We start from the raw sequence: 17816 nt of genomic DNA on the forward strand, positions 1-17816 counted from the left end.
GGCAGAGAAAGGCAGAGAGAAGGAGAGAGTAGAGAAGTAGGGGCCGGCCATGACCATGTGGAGGGGGGGTAAGGGAATGGGGAGAGAGGGGGAGCAAGGGTGTAAGAGGCAAGGTGGAAAAGCAGGAGTAAGAGCGATCATCTTCTTTAGTGAATATTATATGCCTTCTTTAGAACTTGTTGGAAGGAATCCCTAAGGGGAGGGCAGATTGAGGAGCTGAAGGAAGGCCTGGAGAGCCCCAAACACAAATATTTCAGAGGGCACACCTGATTTCACATGAATGGCTATTCACTCCAACAACAACAACAACAACAACAACAACAACAACAACAACAACAACTCACTCAGAAATAGCAAAGTCAAAGAGAAAAAAAGGAAAGAAAATAAGCTCAGTAAATCCAAACCACGAGGGCTTTCTGTCTTCTCTACTAGCTGCCAGCCTTCCACTCCTCATTTATAATTAACTGGCGTTCCCCCAGCAAGGCATTTTTATTTGCAAAGAATCTGCAACCTTTGAGTGCAGATTCCCTGACAACTGGAGAAGCTAATTTAATAATCTCCATTTACAAGTTGGAAACCCAAGTTTGAGGTGCTTTGAAAGGCGCAGTGAGGCAGAGGTGAAACCAGGAGGGATCTCGGGTTCCTCAGTCTCTCGCTTCCCTTTTGAAAAATACAGCAGTAGCAAACAGCTTTCCCTTTTTAATACACTAATTAAATAATTTCACCCAAATGAAGCCTAACCAGGTGTGTGTGTGTGTGTGTGTGAAAATAAGAGATTTTTGTTTTTAAGGAAAATATACATTTGTGAACATAGAACCCGACAATAAAGCAAGATTTCATTAAACACACACACACACAGAGAGAGAGAGAGAGAGAGAGAGAGAGAGAGAGAGAGAGAGAGAGAGAGAGAGAGAGAGAGAGAGAATGCATTGGTTTCATTCTGTCAGAGTTGACATTCTTCTACCTATACATAATTGGATTTGACAATGACAGGTTTCCAAGAAATCATCCCTGATTCAGAGAGTGGAAATGCCATGTTCACCTCCCTTCCCAGCCTTTACCCCCAAATAACCTCTGCGAATGCCATTGGTGCAGTGATCAATTTGTTTGGTTCTGGAGCATGGAATCCACAGTCCCTCCTTCTATCAGTTGTACAATATTGCCAGGTAAAGGCTATTTCCCGAACTATTTCAGCATAGCCCAGTCATTTCCACCAGTGAGTACAACATTTGCATGAAGACTAGTGATTATGCCAATGAACTGACTTGCATGATGTGAAAGAACTCATTATAAATGGGTGACTTGTGTGCGCAAAGATTCTACCTCACTTGATAACATTTCTGACCAGTGCAGAGTGACTATAAACAGTCCTCTTTTTCTCCCTCCTTTAGCCATTTTCCTTTTGAGATTTTTTTTTTTTTTTTGGTAAAAGAAATTATGTGTGGGAAGGCTATATATAAAATTGAGCTGTCTAAATTGATGCTACAAGAAGAGATGGCAAGCCCAACCTCTCTCATGTTCAACCTCTCCAAACTTCAGGCAAGTTTGTGGCTCTCCCATGTTTGGGGTTTCAAAGATACAAACCTGAAGATTATCATATTTCCTGGATCCTCTAAGTAATTCTTAAGATCTGCCAAAATAGGAACTATGGAATTTATAATTTGAAAGATGAAAAGAAATAAAGCAAAGGTTTCTGATGGATCACACACACACACACACACGTTAACTCTGAATCATGAAAGCCTTTATAAATGATAAATCTGGTCATGGGAAACTATTCATCTTGTTGCCAAGACATTGTAACAAGAGAGACTCCAGGAATAGAAGCCATATCCCTGTGATGGATTAGACACATCTTAATCAAGTCACCTGACTAGGCATGCTCATAAGGATGGTAGTGGATCACCATGTAGTAGTCTTCTGAATACACTTAGAGGATGTTCTTATAGGTAGTCTCTTAGATGGAAAGAAGACTTTTATATCACCAGTCTGAACACCAGTGTGAGTTCTAACAACAGACACCATAGTCCAAGAAATCCATGCAATAATCATTTTTGAACTTTTTCAAGAGGATTTATGTTAACTCAAAATAATTGCCACATTGAAAGCTCTATAGCATTCAGCTTGCCTGCCACTCATCTGGGTATTTCCTGTGTAGAAGCATCCCACTGAGAGGCAGGACTACATCATCTACAAGAGCAACATCTCTACTTGTAACTCTGGCAGCTACTCTGCCTCCCACCTTCCCTGGGGTATGGGTGCCATGGTTTCAAATCCAAGGCCAGATCAGGCCCAGGTTTCCTGCATATGTTTAGGGTCAGGCAGGCTGCTTAAAGCATCTTAGGTCCATTGTAAACCAAATGACTGACAGGAGGATCCAACAAGGCCATGTCTCAGGCAGTCAAGGGAATGGTGGGCAAGTAACCCTCTGTTAAAGCCAAAAGGCTAACATTACTCAGAGGCATCTACATCTTTTCCCCAACTGACAGATGTGTCCCTGGATATTTAAATTCTTCCATGACTATCATAACAAAGGCAAAAGAATCATCCCTTCTCTTCATAGTAATAAAGAAGAAGGCATTTTTCTGCTTATTATACTTAGAATTTAAAGTTACTGCATTCTTCTCCTTAACATACAATTAATGTAGAAAGAAGTCACAAATTTCAGATAAATAAAAAGAAGGAAAAATTCTAAATACACACAATCCCAAAGATAATCATTGCTAAACAGAAACAGCTGCTGGACCATTTTTTCCCTTAATACTAAGAAGCTGGAAACCAGACTTCAATCTATATGTTCCCCATGAACCAAGGTATAAGACTCTGGCCTGGACAAGAAGACATGAGACACACAGACACACACACACACACAGACACACAGACACACACATACATACACAGACACACACAGAGACAAACACACACAAAGACACAACCAGGCACAGATAGACAGATACACACATACACACACACACACACACACACACACACACACACACACAATTCTCAGCAAATAGATATACATTATTCAGTGCAGATACCAAAGTGTGTTCTAATCTAGTAGCCTGGTCCAGGATTCAGACTTTAGTATGGAAGATAACTGCTAGTGTGGAAACTGTATGTATAACTATGGGCACCACAGACTGAAGGCTTGGGTGTCTCAGACAAAACACATCTGAAAAACAGATTTCATCAATTGTCAACTTCCAATTTTCTAGGCAAGAAGAGCCAGCTAAAACAAGAACAATTTAAGACCACTAAGATTTGCTCTGAATTGCACATTTGTGTATCAGGCACACACTCACCAGGGCTGTGGTGACTTAACTACTTCAAACCACTAGTGGAACTGCTTGATGGAAAGGATCCTGCCTTCCTTCACCAGCTCCTCTGCCCACCTTCCCTGCATTCCCTGCAATGGTATCAACCTTCACATGACCCATCCCATTCGTCGTCTTCAGTGAGTCAGATAGTCATTCACGTTTTCTGACCTTTGGCAATACCAGGTTCCAGGAGGTGATTCATTTGGGGTATTTTGGGTAAAAAGATGTTTTCCAGGCTACAGGATGCCCAGAGGAAGTAAACAGATAAACCATGTTGTGCAGAAAGACATGCTGTATTGTGCTAGACTAAGTCAATAAGAATGGAAGCAAATTCTGCTGGTCCTGAAACAGTCACATGATCTGGAAGTCAGATTCAAAAGTGTAGGCATAAGCTCATAAGTAACCTGGTTAAAGTTTACATACATTAGAACCTGTGTTATCCAGCTCCAAGATCAATGTTTCCCATAATTCTGTTCTCAGTAAAGGCCCACACTTCCTGTCCTCCTCTTCATTCCTTCTCCTTCATCCCTCCTCCTTCCTCCCATCTACTCATTAATCAATCCATATATATCCACCAACTTACCTCCTCACCATTGATCTAAAAATACAGAGTAATCATTGACTGTGTGCTAGGCATTGTTTTAAGTTCCTGGGCATTAGATAAAAGCTTGCCTTTATTATAAGGCAGAGATTCTCTCTATTCTTGTGGAGCTTCAAGCTAAGAGGAGATAGATTACGGTGAAGTAAATGGGGAGAATCTTTCCCATGTTAGATTGTGATAAATGTCATAGCAGAGAGGGGCTGGGGTAGGTGGGGAAAGGCCTTTCCACTGAAGGGATATCTGAGCTGCCCTTAAAAGCCTACTAACTGCCAACAGCTAGAAGACGACAACTGGGGTGGAGTTTTCCCAGCACAGAAAAAGCAGGCGCCTGAAGGCACTGAGGTGGAGGGTGGCTCCTGGAGTTGTTCATGGGAGCCTCCCTCCTCCCTCAGCAGCAACTGCACTGATGGCAGCAGCCAAACTGGTTGGACAACAGCCTGTCCTAAAGCCCAGGCGCAAATGTAAGATTTGGGAGGCCTGTGACTTTGGTGGGCATCTGGAAGTCCTTTTTTCTAATGCACTTCTCCCTGAAATTCCTGGATTTCTGTCCTGATACCCAGACGTCAGCACATCCGGTTCTATGCAGCCTTTCTGGCTCCTTCGGCTCCCCCCTCCAGTCACAATACTTTATCTCTTGTTTGGCAAATGTTCAGACTGAATGAAGGACATGAACCCTGACACTTGCCATGTCTGGAAGAAAGATTTCTATCTCTGTGAGAAAGGAAAAAAGATTTCCTAATGAATACAGAGCTGAAGGGTGGAGACCGACCGTGACAAGGCCAGCTGGGTACTTGGCTGATGCTGTGCTGTGTGCCAGAACCCTGCTGCCTGGTTCTGTTCCACTTCCCTTCCTTGCCTGGCTGGTGACTCCTGCCATCTGCACAGAGGTGCCCCTCTCTCCCAGTGTAGCCGATGGCAGCACCGAGAAGTTCCCAATGCCAGGTGTCCCCTCTTAATATGCCAATTCATAACAGAGTCCTGATGCAGATTCTTTTGTAATTTGGGAGGCATGGAAGCACACCACCACCTCTGAAAAAATGGCCCATCCCCGTGACTTTGCTTAGAACTCACTCTTATAGAGATTTCTTACTGCATCTAGATACAATGTCTCAGTGATGGATGAGCCATAGTTTAGAATGAGATCCTCAAAAGATCATCCCTAGAAGGACCAATAGGAAATAAGAAGAAAATGTGGGAAAGGGTCCCATGACTTGGTGGAGGGTGGGACAATGACAAGGTAGATTGGCATACCAGACAACCAAGGCCTTCTGTGTTGAACCTTGGAATGAGGGTCTATTTTAAATCTTCCTCAGATAAGGTTGCTTGAAGGAGAGACAGGGTTGCTATCTCCCAATTCCTAGCAGTCTTTGGCAGAAGACCACATCTGGGCCCTTAACAGGAAAAGATAAGCAGCCCGGGGCAGAACAATGCATCTCCTGTAGCAGTGGGAACCACAGGCTCGAATCCACTGGAGTGGGAGGGCCAACAATTCAGGCAGTGATAGAATGTTTGTGGCTCGGCAGCTCCACTATGTAAAAGGTCACCCACTGAGCATCCCCTTTGTCCTGTGGGTCATAGTCAGTGCTGCAAGGTGCTGCAGCACAGGAATCCATGTTGGGATACAACAAGGAAGATCACACAGGGCCAGACCCAAAATTTTCAGGAAGGGAGCACTTAAGTTATTTAAGAGATTGTTTTTATTCTTAAGAGATACAGGCATATAAAGGATGATGTCTCAGATGGTTCAGCAGAATTAAGATGTGTGAGATAGGAGGGGGAGGAGGAGGAGCAAGGGAAGAGGAAAAGGAGAGGGGGTGAGAGAAGGAGGGAGGAAGCAGGGCCTGTGGATGGGGCTAAGAGAGAGAGAAGCAAGGGAAGGAAAGGGTGAGAAAGAAATAGAGAAGGGAGGATATGAGACAGGGAGAAGGAAGGAGGAGGAGAGAGAAAAGATAGGGAGAGGAAAAATGAAGGAGGAGGAAGCATGTCTAGAGAATATGTATGTAGCACAGATGCGACAAAATGTTAACAGGAAAACCTACAACTGCATATGCAAGCTACCTATTCCATCCCTGTGACTTCCATATGTGGGGTTTTTAAAGAAGTGTCCCCATAGGCTCAGGTGTTTGACCACTTTGGTCTCTATTGGGTGGTCCTGCTTGGGGACTGTTACAGAACCTTAGAAGGTAGAGCCTGGCTGAAGTAATTACAGCACTGGGGCTAGGTTTTGGATCACTGTATCCCTATGCAAGGCTGCCCTGCTTCCAGTTTGCTCTCTCCACTTTGTGTCTGCAGTTGAAGATGTGATCTCTCAGCTCCCTGCTCTGGCTGCCTGCTACCATGCCTCCGCCACCGTATAGACTCTCCTTCTAGAGTCATGAGGCAGAATAAACCATCCCTTCTATAAGCTGCCTTGGTCATGGTGTTTTTTTTTTTTGTTTTTTTTTTTTTTTTTTTTTTTTTTTTTTTTTTTTTTTTTTTTTTTTTTGGTCATGGTGTTTTATTGTAGCAACAGACAAGTGTCTGATATACCATAAAACACTGAGATTTTTAAAAATGGAAAAATCTGAAACCAAGTGGAGAGTTCTATATCTTTGGTCATGGTTCATGTGCATCGTGTTTTAAGGGGTTCTGGATTAATGAGATGTCACAGAGGGATCCCTTGAGAAAGCAGAGTAGAAAGTTTTAGGCAGAAGGAAAAGGAAAGAACATTCCTAACAGTTGGATAAAGGTGGAGGTGGGAGAGAACATGGTGCCACTAAGATACGGAGATGACAAGATGGCAGGTGGTGAGTGACACATACAATCTGTTAGGAGTTTTTGGCTTTGTTAAAAAAGCATCCACAAGCCATTGTGGAATCTGCCTACCAAGCTCACAGATAGCTAATTCAGCACCATTATGAGTAGACAGAGTGATCTCTCGGAGGACAAGAGCTTGGCCACGGATGGTGTCTCCATGGCAACACTGCTACTTGCATCACTGCATCCCTATGCAAGGCTGTGGGTATCCAGAGATGCTCTGATTTTGTTAGCTGTCAGACTTGGTGCTCTGCTAAGAATAAACTAGGACAGACAGTATAGGTTAGTCCTCTGGACAAATGCCTCCACTTCTCTTCATATATGTGCTAACTGGAATTTTATAGTATGTATGTTTCGCTTCACTGGATATTTGATATACTTTGGTGTGGATGATGCAAGATATTAGTCATGATCCTTGTTAAGGGATTACACATTTTTTCCATATTTTTTTATTGTTCCCAAGATCATACAAATGATGTTCTTCATGTCTTAACACATAATAAAGAAGAAAAATTAGATATTACTAATCTCTTGGGCCGATCAAGTGCTCTAGAGCTCTAGGTCAGATGCATTAAATTTAGGTAATGTGTAATTTCTCATACTCTTTTCTAGGCTAGTCAGAAGATCAAAGCTGTCATAGCCGAGGACAGTAAGGCCTAGAGACACCCAATGTTGTATTTATTGGCCTTTAGGGTTAGGGGTGTCTGGAGTGCCACATTACTTTTTTTTTCCCTGAGCCAAAGGAAGAGGAATCAGTTTGGTTTCATGTCTGGGGACTTTATCTTGACTTTGCTTTTTAAGGAAACATTTGGTGAGTATGTGTTAAAAGACTCTGCTAAGACCTCTCCTGTAGTCATTGCTCAATCCTCAAACCACACTACGAGATGGGAATTATTATCTTCACTTTATATATGGGACAACCAAGACTGAAAGAGTTCCTGGAATTTATCCAAGCCTTCACCCAAGACCTCAAGGGCTCTGCGAGGCCCCTGCAGACAGACTATGTCGATCCCTTAATCCATGTAAAACAAGCAGTGTTTTTCTCTCTGCTCACACAGAGGCCCCCAAATCACTGGCAAGTCATAGGAAATTCTTAAGTGGCTGCTTATTAATAACATTTTCAGTTTATATTAGGCCGCCTTTCATCCAAGGGAACTTGGCCAGCTCCGTACACAGAGAACCACAGAAAGCCAACCATCTCTTGTGGGAATGGGGGCCAGCTGGCAGCCACATCCTTCAGGGGCTTGGCTTGTAGGGATTCTGGCACCGGTCACACCCTTCAGAACTTGACAGGGGCCCTTTAATATCTGTACTGAAGAGCTCAAGGCAAAAACTTCCCAGAAATCCACGTTTCTTGGTGATTGAGGCCAAGGGCTCAAGATGACCCCAGTGGACTTGCGAAACAAAAGCATCAAGAAATTGTAAGTTTATAAAAAATACCAATGCTGGATGGAAAGCCAGTCATTCATATTGAATTAGACACAATGGGGAAAGATGATTTTTTTTTCCCCAAGGAAGGCCTTAAACACAAACAAAACAACTCTCAGGGTTTCCCTGCCGGAGGGACAGGAGAAAAGGAAGACAAGAGGCTAACTTCCCTGCATCAAGCTGAGTTTTGTGGTTTTGTTCTTGGCCAGAACTCATTTCCTCTTTCTGCAGGAGAGAAAGGAAAGAGTGAAGTCCATAGGATGAAAATAACATTTCCTGGTTTCGTGCTTTATTGGAAAGCGGCCTTGGGTGGATTGGATTCACATGGTCTGCAGCAGGAAAGTTTTGAAAATGTGTTATATTCAGATGTGATGAGGCGATCAGAGAAAAGATGGATGCTCCTGATTCCTCCTCCTTCGAGGCCAGGAGGATGCGGTGATGCCCATACTCTTGGAGCACAGCAGATGAGATGAACAGCTTGCTGGGGGTAAGACAGGAATCTCAGTACTTGTCCTCCCCTCCCCCACCTCAGGCCTGGGCTGCCCTAGCGGCCTGCTCTACTCTCTCCCACTCCTCCCCTTTTAAAAATCTAGTTTCTACCACTGTTCTTACAATGATGCTAGTGACACTCAGCTCTCCAGGTTGAATGGTCCCAGCAGTAACAAAACAAAGGACAAGTCCCCTAGCCGTCAGACCCTGTGGACTCTGTCTCGCTCCTCTCTGTCCATTTGTACTGCTCTCCATTCACAGTCTTGGTTAATGCTACAGCCAGATTGGCCTGTATTTGTCCCTTGACCTCTTTTTTTTTTTTAATTAGATATTGTCTTTATTTACATGTCATATGATTTCTCCTTTCCCAGTTTCCCCTCCAAAAAGAAAAGAAAGAAAAAAAAATAACCAAAAAGCCACAAGAACAAACCCCTGTTGCCTCCCCCCTCCCCATGCTTGTCACCCCACCCTCTCCCACTTATTGGCCCTGGCATTCTCCTACACTGGGGCACAGAACCTTCACAGGGCCGAGGTCCTCTCCTCCGACTGATGAGCGACTTTGCAATCCTCTACTATACACATGCTGCCAGAACAATCAGTCCCATTATGTGTACTCCTTGGTTGGTGGCTGAGTCCCTGGGAGCTCTGAGGGTACTAATTAGTTCATATTGTTGTTCGTCCTAAGGGGCTGCAAACCCCTCAGCTCCTTTGGTCCTTTCTCTAACTCCTTCATTGGGGACCCTGTACTCAGTTCAATGGATAGCTGTGAGCCTCTACTTCTGTATTTGTCAGGTATTGTCAGAGCCTCTCAGGAGATAGCTATATTTAGGCTGGCTTGTCCTTCCTTCAGTCTCTGCTCCATAGTTAGTCTCTGCACATACTGTCCTCGGATAGAGGACATATCAGATATTAAACTGATAAGAACAGATACTATACTTGATCTTAGCCAAAAAGCCGAGAAGCGATCTTTATTTTTTTAAAGATTTATTTATTTATTTATTTATTTATTTATTTATTTATTTATTTATGTATTTATTGGTTTTTTGAGACAGGGTTTCTCTGAGCAGCCCTGGCTGTCCTGGAACTCACTCTGTAGATCAGGCTGGCCTTGAACTCAGAAATTCGCCTGCCTCTGCCTCCCAAGTGCTGGGATTAAGGGTGGGCGCCACCACCGCCCAGCTGTCCCTTGACCTTTCTGAGGCCAGTTCATCCTTGGACCTTTGCAGCTGCTGTTCTGCCTAGAAAATCTTTCCTTGAGTGCCTTGTCAGCTGGTCCTGCTTGTCATCACTTGTGACATGACTCAAATATACAGATCCTCCTTTATTTAAAACAAAACAAAACAAAACGGTGCTCACCTTCTCATTCCCCATTCTATTATTTTAGTTTTTTCCTTAGCAGTTGTCGCTATTTGAAAAGATTATCTTTGTTGGTATGTCTCTCAAGATTTTCCTCCTGGAATGTAAGTCCCACAAGGTCAAGGCTCTTGTAACTAGAACAATCAGCATCCAGCAAGTGTTTCATGAAACAGCTTGAATCTCCGATTCCTGCCCAAATCCGGTTTGGTAGTTCTCCGTGAACCACATACTCTTCATAGTCATGCACACAACACATTACTGGCATGTAAAAAGTCTGCCTGGTCTGGCCTCAGTGGAAGAAAATGTGCTTAATCCTCAAGAGACTTGAGGCCCCAGGGAAGGGGGAGGTCCTGTGGGGGGGCCCTCTCTGAGGTAAGGGGAGAAGGAATGGGATGAGGAACTGTGAGGGGGGAAGTAAGGGGGGGGCAATGACTGGAATATAAATAATTTAAATAAAAAATTGTTATATAGTTATGTGTACTGTTACAAGGCCACAGTTGTAGTGTGAGTCAACTATGTGATGAGAAGTAGTATATCACAAAGATCACATCAAAGAAAACTACTGCTTTGAAAACAAAACCAAAGAAAAAACCATTTTGGCCTCTGCTAATAAAGTACACAAAAGAATAATGACAGAGAGGATGATCATTACTGGTGGGACAGCATGATGTCAGCGTCTTTGGACCATGCTATATGTGCTATTGAATATTCAATATATAAAAGTTCAGAGACTAAAATGTTCAGAGAGCAGGTAGACTAAAAACCTCTGGCCTACCCACTGGAAATGTTCAAAAGCATTGTGAAGTTGTGAAGGAGCCAAAAGTATCTAAGAAAAGGAAAAAGCAAGAACTATAGCATTGAGACCACAGCTCTTAACTGACCCATCTAGAACGTGGAATCAATTATCATGGAGCTCTTAACTGACCCATCTAGAACGTGGAATCTATTATCATGGAGCTCTTAACTGACCCATCTAGAACATGGAATCAATTATCATGGAGCTCTTAATTGACCCATCTATAACATGGACTCTATTATCATGGAGCTCTTAATTGACCCATCTAAAACGTGGAATCTATTATCATGGAGCTTAATTGACCCATCTAAAACATGGAACCTATTATCATGGAGCTTAATTGACCCATCTATAACATGGAAGGGAATCATGGAGCTCCTTCTAGTCCAACAGGATGGAGCATTAGATTCCATGTAGTCATGGGCACAGGAGGCATGTTCTTAATGGGCTGAACACTACATGGCTTTCAGCCCTCCATTAATCAAGGAGAGTTCCCTGAACTAGACTCAGTCGAGTAGTTCTTAAGTGGGAGTGCCCTGATGCCTTTAGGATTATGAAGAGAGGTGAGGTTCTTTGCATTTTTTATAAATGAACACATAGACATTCATAGAAAACTTTGTGTTTAACTTCAAAAAGGTCATCAGTCCTCTCAGTATTGTGGTGTACCTTAAGAAAGCTTGGTTTCTTGTATTGCTTAAGCATGAAAATACCTTCTCTGAAAGAACATGAAGTTCGGTGAGGAAAGAGGATCTGGAAGGAGTTGGAGGATGGGAAAGAATGTGATAAGAATATCCTGTGTAAAAATCTCAAATAACACACTTATTTTTAAATGTATTTCTCTTTGAAATATCATATTCATTCCTGAATATCCCAATGGAAGAGTACTATATTTTCAGTACTTTAATGGGCATACCGAAGTTATCTTTTTAATTATTGTTTTATATAATTATAAATTAATTTTTAAAAAACAGAATTCAGTAATAAAAGATATTTTTCCTTTTAATCTTGGCAACACTCTTTACGGTATAGAACAGAGGTAAGCACATATTTATTATTTGATACATACCAGTTTCCATTGTCTCATCATGAATTTTTAAATAGAAAAACACTGGCAAACATTTTACAACATTTTGGCACCTTAATTTTTTTAAATTGTGGTAAAGCATTTTAAAGACTTAGCTTCACAGCCATTTATCAGGGCGAAGTCCATTAGTGTTTGCATGTGTTCCCATTTTTGTATAGTCAACCAGCAGTCCTTGCTTTGTTTTACAAAGCAAAACTTTAAATACACTAAATTAGAAAAAAGAAATAAAGTACTTTCTCTACTAATTTAGACTTCCCACAAGGCCTCCAACATTGCCTTGTACCCTGGAGATCCCGAAAAGCTACGTCTCACTCTCTGCAATGCTCTTTCACAAATTTGAATTAACACATGATATGGCAGTGACCAGCCAGGAACACTGCATGGCCACACTTCATCAGTGAAGAATGTAAAAACAGTTCTAAAGTGCTGTATGGGCATTGTGGGGGCAAGTTAGGCAACCAGCGACAGAGGGAAAGGGAGATAGCTTTAGGCTTCCTGATTGGCTCTGCCCAGTAACGACCACTTTCCACCCCCTCACCTCCCAGAAGGCATTAGTTGTAACAACTAAAGAACCTGATGTCCAGACAGGAGGAATACCTGAGTGGTTTGGGTGGTATTTTCTTTTAGTGTGTATACATATGTATATATACACACTATATATATATAGTGTGTGTGTATGTATATATATATATATATATGTATATATACATATATATATATATAGTATGTGTGTGTGTGTATGTTTGTATGTGTGTGGTGTCTACATGTATTCTTATGAGCATGCCCATCTGTGAAAGTGGAAAAACAAGCTTCTGTTACAAGTGAATGAAGGACAGAGGTCAATGCTTGATGTCTTTTTCTCTTATTTTCCACTTCCTTTTTGATTCAGGATCTCTCAGGGAAATCTGGAACTCATCTGCTCAGGGATACAGTTATGTGCTAGAGTTCCTGGTTGTCACGTGGATGCTCAGGCTCCAACTTAGGTCCTCAAGCTTATGTGGCAGGAACCTTACTGACTGAGCCATCTCCCTACCATCTCCCTGAATCCGAATGAGCAGTGCTTTCACCCTGCGTCCCAGTGAGACGGGTATTTCACGGGTACCCAGCCTGAAGAAGACCCAGGATGGCGCATCACTCCAACATGGGACAAGTCCCTTGTACCTTCTGAGATAATGGAATGGTGGAAGCATGGAACTCTTCGCTGCTTTTATTATTCAGTGAGGTAGAAACTAAGTCCTGATTCAAATAAAGAATAAAAACTGGAGCCTTCTGAATTGAGTAGTTTTCCTTCCTGTGGAGTCCTGGGTATCTGTGACAAAGGCAATTTAGTAGCAGCACCAGGGAGCTTTACAGAACTGCAGAACCTGCATTCCTGCAATGCCTCAGGCACATGCAGGTAAATATGGAAGCCTGGTCCCCGGCATATTATAGTCTCTAACACTGGAGTTTTAAAACCCTTGTCATGAATATCCTGTAGTGAAGATGACAACCCTTCACTGACAAGATCAGATTTACTTAGAAAGCTCGCATTCCCCACGGCCAGGGCTGGGAATGAATTTACTGATCAGCTGACTCAGAATCCCCTGTTTCAAGAGAGAAGAATGAAAGGAAACCCAGCCCTTGACATTGACAAAAGGTCTTGAGCCACAGCCCTGGCCCCTCTCCCCAGAAGCCAAGGGGCATGCACATAGGCAAAGCATAGCTTGGCAGAATTTCCCATTCTCCCTCATCTGGCTACATGTCCTCCTTAGCCTTCCTACTCTCCCACCCATTCTTCCGCTCACATCCTATAAGCCAATTAAAAAACAGTAGGTGTCAAATGAACTACTATATTCTCCTTTATGCCAATCTCTTGAATGCTTCCAAACCAATAGTTATGAAACAAGATTATTTTGAATTGAGGGGTCCATAGAGAACATTTAAAAGGAGAGAAATACCTTCCAGTCATGGAACCATATAGGTACCTTTTAAAAAGGTGGACACAATGCAGTGTTGGGACTATAGTTATGCTGGATTTGAGCCTCGTCTTTATTCTTCACTGCTTATGAAACCTAGAGAAAGTTCCTTAGCCTTTGGAAGTCTTGTTTGCCCCATTGTTTAGCATACCTTTGCCTCATTTTCTCTGACTTCCCCTCATTTTCAGGATAAGAAGTCTCATGACTGCTCTGTTCTGAGCACAAGATACATTCAATGGAGAGGATTCTGTTCTTCCAGTTAAGGAGAAAGAATGGATCTAACACACTGTTCAAATTTGTAAACCCAAGACTGAAAACAAATTTATATTTCTAAAGAACCCCAGATTTAGCTAACCAGAATGCTGACCCCTTCTATGAGCCATCTCAGACAACCAAGCCAACATATATGTTCATCACATAATTCATAAATTAATTAGATACATGAGAGCTGTATGAATCAGGTAAATTATGTGAATCATAATTCATGTTGAGTAGCAAGTAGGTCCTCATGTCATGATAGTTACTACTGTTTCCATACACCCAAGTACTAGAATACAGACAAGCAAAAGCATGTACTTCTATGTACCCTGTAACTATTCTGAAACTGAAAATATGTTTCTCAGTTGAGTAGTGGAACTTCATGAATTGATATCTCCAAGGACTCATAACTGATAAAAAGAGGCCAAGAAAGGAGTTGGGAAAATGGCATGCTGCCTAGGTGACGTGAAATGCTAAGAATCTTTGTCTTAGTTACTCTTAATCCTGAATGGGTCTGGGCAATATTCATAGAGTTTGATTTTTAAGGAGGAAAACCATGGAGGAGTTGAGGCCAGTGAATTTCCCAGTACAAGAGGAGAGACAAGTAAAGCCAGGCATGTGTCATCTGAGACAGGCTGGGCGATGGCCTGATGAAGGTCCAACAGAGAGTTCAGCTTCAACACATCCTAAGACAGAAAGGGCTGCACTAGTGCCTACATTGCTTACATACCAGTGTGGGGAAGAAGGGAAGGAAAAAAAATCTCTGGTACACCCTTAACATGTGTACCACTACTGCGCCATGGGCACATCCTGCAAATGGCTTGCTATTTGTAGCTTGTAGGGTTTATAGCCACACTCCACAGCAGGCCCCTTTCTCAGGAGTAGTTGGCCAATACAAATCAGACTTTATAGTTTTCTTCCTTCCTTCCTTCCTTTCTTCCTTCCTTCCTTCCTTTCTTTCTTTTCTTTTCTTTTTTCTTTTTTTGAGAGAGAGAGGGGGAGGATATAGGAGGAGCTGGAGAAAAGGGAAAAATTATGATGAAAATATATTGCATGAAATTCTCAAAAAATAAATTAAAACATTAAAAAAAGGGAGAGAAAAAACAGTAACTGTCTAATAGGCCTCTGTGTTATAGATTCCCACTATAACTCGGAGCAAGTGTGACTCTAAAGACATGTTCCCAAATAGGTCGCCCCTCACTTCACCCATGTCCATGTTGCCAACCAACGACATCTTTATCCTCTATGCCTCCTTACAGAGTTACATTTCATCTTCCATCTTGGCCTTCATATTTGTTTTTCTCACCCAAATTATTTTTATTTTTGCAATATTTTTAAATTGAAATATAAATATATCATTCTCCACTCCCACATCCCTACCCAGCTCCCTTTCAAATTCATGGTCTCTTTTCCTTAATTATTATAGGTGTGTGTATGTGCTTGTGCATGCATAAATATATAAAATACAATCTGATAAGCCATTTGGTGTTAATTGTATATATATATAATTTCAGGGTAGCCCACTTGGCATTGAGTAACCAACTAGGGGGCACCCCCTAGTTGCCTGTAATACTTTGCCTTGGGGTGGGGCCAGGTTGATTCCTCCCTTTCATGTTAGCATGTCCTTTGGTGCTATTGATCAGGCGTTATCCAGGCAGCCATGTTGTTGTGGCAGCATGAGTGTCAGCTCTCCTATTTGAAAGGAAGTGTTGAGCCAACTTGATTCTCACAGACCAAACGTGTGCTGGACGCTCACCCTGTCTTCCACCAGAGATAGGCTCAGAGCATTCTTGCCAACAAGCCTCTTCCAAAGGCAGATGGTGCTTCAGTGCAAAATATGTGCTGGGCCAGTGAAAGGAGAGTCAAGATCTCAGGAGGCTTCCCTCTGGCTTAGGGGCACAGATGAGAAGAGAATCTTTTTCCTATCCCTCCCCCACTTTTTCTTCCCCCCTTCTCCATTGCAGTTGCCTTTGGTTTTATATCCCTTTTGGCACTGGTGGTAGTGATGAAACCAGGGCCTCATGAGTGCTGGACAAGAACGCTACCCCTGAGCCATATCTCTGTTCTAGTAGTACGGCTCCTTCTTCCCTCTGAAATAACAGGACAAGCAAATGCTTGGTTTTCAGACCCTCATTAATCAAGCACTTAAATAATATACCAAGAGAACAGAAAACTCGGCCTCTAAACCCAAGTGACCAACTTCTAATAAAGATGGTTTCCTTTGCTTGATTCAAACATATAACTGTGTACACACTCACACTTGAACTCACAGATATCTGCCTGCCTCTGCCTCCCCAGTGCTGGGATTAAGGGCGTGCGCCACCACTGCCTCAAAAGTTGTATTTGAAAATTGGGACAAGAACAAAGTATCAAGAGCTTGTCAATTGCATCGATCTAAAACAAAAACAAGCAAACAAAAACAAACAAACAAACAAATGAACAAGCAAACAAACAGATTTTGCCAAAGTCTTATATAAGCCATTTCCTGGGCTATAATAGTTCATAGGCCCATCAGTTTATTAAGTAACATCATCAAAGAGAGAGAGACTCAGAGAAGAAAGGCATCAGTGGCCACCACACACAAAAGAAAGCCATCGTCCAAATGCCATTCAGAATCCTATCTGAGAGACAGAGCATTTGACTCTGTGTACTTGGTGACAGCAGTAACCAGAAAGCACAGGCTCAGAGGACATCAGAATGAAACATCTGACAGACAAGTGAGTGGATAGGCAAGAGCCTCTCTCACTCCTGGGGCACTTGGGTTTAGAAACCAGAGGTTGTCACTCCCTCTGTCACCTATGCTAAGCTGTTTTCTCTCTTAGCATTTCAATATTTTAGATGAACAAATCTCAGATCTACTGCCCCCTACTGTTCACAGTTTGAGACTGAATGAGAACTAGTAAAGTCATAGTCACCAGGAGGAGGTCAAGGCCAATATCCAGGACAGGGCAGGGGTTAAAGCCACAGCATCTCAACATTTGGGGGCATTTATTATCAAGGTTCCTATGACAAAAGTCAAATTTCACAGAGGTGTCAAGTGATTCTCCCAAGATCACGTATGCTTTCAGAAGGCAACGGAGGCAGGCTACTATTAAGCATTATAGTACATACATTATACTAATGTTATGTTCCATGAAAAGTATACTTTTTTTCATGCTTATACTAAAGATCATGTCAATCAGGAGGTACAAAATCTCAGTTCTGAGTTTCTGGAAAACGGATTTTATAGCAGACATCTCTCTGGATCTGTTGATCCCTACCCTACTCCACCACCATGTTTTTGTGATGACAGGGATCAACCAAACACCTGCTAGGCAAGTGCTCTGTCACTGACCAGATCACTAGCCCTAACTTTATTTAATAATTGTCCTACAAAAGCTGACATGGGATTATATTTCTGGAAGGAAAAAAGGAGGAAGAAAGGGAAGGAGAGAAGAAAGATAGATCCTGGGAGGGCGGGGAGAAACAACAGGTCAACTATATGTGGCTACATCAAATCACTGGGAAAGAGGTATCAGGGCAATGGATGAATGGGGACACAGAGAGGGGGGAGGGAGGGAGGGAGAGAGAGAGAGGGAGAGAGATGAGAGAGAGATGGGAGAGGGATAGGAGCGAGAGAGGGAGAGAGATGGGAGAGAGAGAAGGAGAGGGATAGGAGAGAGAGAGGGAGAGGGAGGGGAGAGGGAGGGGAGAGGGAAAGAGAGAGAGGGAGAGAGAGGGAGGTAGGGAGGGA

General features: G+C 42.6%; 1 protein-coding gene and 1 pseudogene across 6 annotated transcripts in view; both read right to left on the bottom strand.

Moving 5' to 3' along the window:
- Positions 1 to 17816, bottom strand: part of Prickle2 (prickle planar cell polarity protein 2) — a 345493-nt gene that overhangs the window by 91547 nt on the left and 236130 nt on the right. The window lies entirely within an intron of this gene.
- LOC116100234 lies at positions 9497 to 9600 on the bottom strand (annotated as a pseudogene).

Source organism: Mastomys coucha, unplaced genomic scaffold, assembly GCF_008632895.1.
Source record: "Mastomys coucha isolate ucsf_1 unplaced genomic scaffold, UCSF_Mcou_1 pScaffold20, whole genome shotgun sequence".
Taxonomy (NCBI): domain Eukaryota; kingdom Metazoa; phylum Chordata; class Mammalia; order Rodentia; family Muridae; genus Mastomys; species Mastomys coucha.